The sequence below is a fragment of the Erithacus rubecula genome, assembly GCF_903797595.1.
Source record: "Erithacus rubecula genome assembly, contig: scaffold_195_arrow_ctg1, whole genome shotgun sequence".
Taxonomy (NCBI): domain Eukaryota; kingdom Metazoa; phylum Chordata; class Aves; order Passeriformes; family Muscicapidae; genus Erithacus; species Erithacus rubecula.
Genome location: NW_027636118.1, coordinates 189,777 through 193,526, shown reverse-complemented (window position 1 = coordinate 193,526; position 3,750 = coordinate 189,777).

Here is a 3,750-nt window from a genome sequence, read left to right as displayed (position 1 = left end):
TACTGTTGTGAACTGGAAGATCCTTTGTCATTTGTGCAACACTGGGCTGTTTTTAATTCAATTTATTTATGTCTATGTCTGTGTGTAAAGGTGATTAGGATTATTTGAGTCTCTTCACAATTACAATTAAGTAAGATGCAGAAAACTCAAGTTTCTGACAATTTGATTTCCCAGAAATACATAAGTGAAGTTTGCCAAACTCAAATGTTGCTTGTTTTAGAGCAGTGAGTTTATGCTTTATATGGTTCTTTCAGTGTCTTTTCCTTTTTGTTTTCCAAAGCTTAAACAACCTCCTCCCATGAGGCAAAGCTGTTGACATTTCTTTAAGCAATTGCAGACTTTCCAAAACTGTTTCTTGACACTGTCAGGGTAGTCAGAATTGTATAAATTATAACTACTTTTCAAAGATCTCTGTAACTTGAACTCTTTGATGAGGTCGTGTGATGTTTGGGGCAGTGAGGGAAACTTATGGGGCACCAGACATTGCACAGCATTTAAATATCTTTAGTTATATATTCAGTGATTGCAAACACATGGCAATATTTTATTAACTCTTCTGAAATAAGAGAATGTGTTTGTAAAAGGAAAAAAAAAAAGTATTTCAGTAAAAAAGCTCTTACCATAAGACTCATGTACCGGGAAGCAAAATTGCTGAAGTGTTTTCAGAAAAGAACACTTACCTCAGTACAATAGATTTTTTTTTTTTTTTTGCATCCTGCACACTTGTTATTGCTATTAGTGTGTTCTTCCCTTTTATTCAGAAAGACTGATATACTGTAAAATGTAATAGTTTTTACCTGTCTTTTAAGTAAAGCAATAACAGATTGATACCATATCCAACAAAACAGAAAATATGAATGAGATTCTTTAGCACTAGAACAAACGAAAAATTCCCTTTAGCAAAATTATTTTTACCAGTTGCTTCAAAAACACTGTGTTAGTAAATTAGGTTATGGAGACGTTGCTGCAACATGGAAAATATCTTTGAACTAGACACAAATACTTATTAAGATGCATTAGAGAGGAACACAGATGCTGCCAGCAGCAGCCATACATTAGCTCTACCTTTTACTTTCCTTTTAAAATGTTATTTTAATTATCTCAATCTGTTTTCCCTAAGCAATAGAGCAGCTTATGCAATCCACCAAGTTCTGAGAAGACACCCAAGAAACCCTTTGTTTTAGAAGCAGCAAGAAATCAGTAATGGGGATCTCTAAATCTGCTTCTATCTTACTTTTTAAAAAATGGTTTAAGAATGAGATGCTGGAAGGAAATGTGGGCTGAACAGAACAGTATGGGTTTGTAAATCTTGAGAACAGAGAATCAAAAAAGAGAAAAACACACATGTAATCATTCACCAAAAACTCAAACTAACAAATGGAAAAACTTCAGAAAACTATCCTTCAAGGAATTTTACAGGTATGCCTTTTTAAGAGGGCATGGCAAGAAGAATGTTATATAATGAAGTATTCAAATTAATTGATGAAGGATTTCAGAGAGAAACTATCCTTGGCAGAAGAAAAAGACTGAAGAGATAGTAAAAGACAAATATGCCAGTTGTCATCAAAATTGAGTCCCTTAATTGAAGAACTGCAGAATAATTTGGATAAATACTCTTTTGGTGCTGCCTGTAAATGTAAATAAACTGCATCTGTGTTTCAAACCTGCTTTTCAACAATGTTATGGAAAAGTTGCCTAGAATTTGGACACAGGTCTTTTTATTTCAATGTAGGACAGGTCAGAAAGCCACAGTCTCAGTTAACAGTAAAAGGCACTAACTTTGAATTGAGTAACCTAGAAAACAAAGGAGTTTCCTTCACAAAATTCATGTTTAAAAGATGCTGTTTGCTTAAACTGACTATTCTGATTAACTTTCACAGGGCAACAGCACAAGTCTGATGTGTCCTGAGAAGGGATTCTCTGGGTAGCCCCACTGCCCTACTTTCAAGCTACTTTCAAGCTGAGGCTTTGAGAAAAGCAAAGGAAAAAAAAAAAAAAAAAAAAAGAAAAGGAAAAAAAAAAAGAAATAAACGCAAACAGCCTCCAAACAAAGCCAGACATCTAACTCTACAGAAATTTTGGTTTTATAATTTTTAAAAAAAGCACCTCAGGTACTTAGCTGTGAAATTTTTATTCCCCTGGAAGGTATTATTCTCCTGATCCCTTTGTCATTTTAAATGGTTAGAACTAAATAAAGCTGTCAACATTTGAAAATAGACAGTATAAGAGTAAAGTCAAACAGCTGAAACATTCTCTATGTACCAGTGTACACATTCATTTTGTGGAGATGTGGGTGTTACAGGTCTTTCTAGTCTATTGATGTTGTAAATGTAAGGAGAAACAGGAGAAAAATGTATGATTCAATTATTCACTATTGGTTCCAAAAGAGTTAACAGATAAAAAAAAAAAAAGTAATGTTATATACTTCTTGTTCAAAGGAAGTGAAATCTAAGAACTTCTGTGATGAGAGCGTATTAGAAGGTAAAATAGATGAGACAAATTTTGTCACAACACATTGTTTTTGTAGATAGACATATCATACTTAAATTCTCATAGAAATGCAAATATCTAGAATTCTTGCTGTGTCTGCAAAGGACTGAATAGCCATTATGACTGATTTTGGGTGGTTTTCATGGCATAGAACAACTAAGGTAATATTAAGAGAACATTAATATAGGCCATGTTAAAAGACAAAAATTATTTCTTTAGGAACATGCCATTCCTTGTAATTGGGTTTTCTTAGTATCACTGAAATTTAGAGACGCTAATAAGATATATACTTTTCTAAAGGCTGAGAGTTTAATATAGGTATACTTAATACAGAAACAAAATGACTCAGACAGCCACCCATGCAGAAGCTCAGCTGAGATGGACTGTGCCTCTTGCTTGTCACTTTTCCTGGCCTGGCTGTGTGCACAGTGACATGGTGAGTCCAAGGTACTGAGGTTCCAGGAGAAGTGCAAGCCATGGAGAGTCTGTGTCATCATATTCTGGTCATTTTAAGAAAAGGACCCCTAGTTGTTTCTTTCCATCATTCACATGTGGTTGGCCTTCCAGGAAAGGACAGCTGGTGTGTGCACAAAGAAAAGGAGCTTTGTGGGCTCCCAGGAAGGGAAAGGAGGAGTTGGAATGTGATATTTAAATAAACTTTTAAAAGTGCACATTTGTGCTTGGAAGTGAAAAGGTAACAGATGTGCCAATTGGATCAAGGCTGTTCATCTATAAATGGAGCTGTTTCCAGATGACAGCAGGCATTAGCAGGATAACAGGGATGGGGCATCAGTGCCTGTCCTGGAGTTTGCACTGGTTCGTTCCAGGAGAGTCTCAGAGCACTGACAGGAGTGCTAGGACAGGGATGGTGGTGCTGGGATCACAGGAGGAGCAGACCCATGAGTATTTGGGTATAGGAGTCAGTTTGGTGACATCAGTTTTGTTTATAGAATAAAAGTCTCCTTCCCTTCCTGGGAAGTGACTCACTGGCATTTGTTACTTTATCACAGGTATTGCAATATCATCTTATACCCTCAAACTTCAAGAAATAAAAAGCAGTGAGTGAGTTCCCCATCTCACCGTTTGGATTTTTTAACTGGATGAGATGTTAAAACTATACCCAGGGAGGAAAATCAAAATATTTAGCCATTAGAAGTGTATTGACTTTCATAAAATAAGATGTTGAAAACTAATTACCTAATTCTAAGTTTGAAATAGCTACACTATTTTGCAAATATTATTGTCTCTTCTAATCTTCAG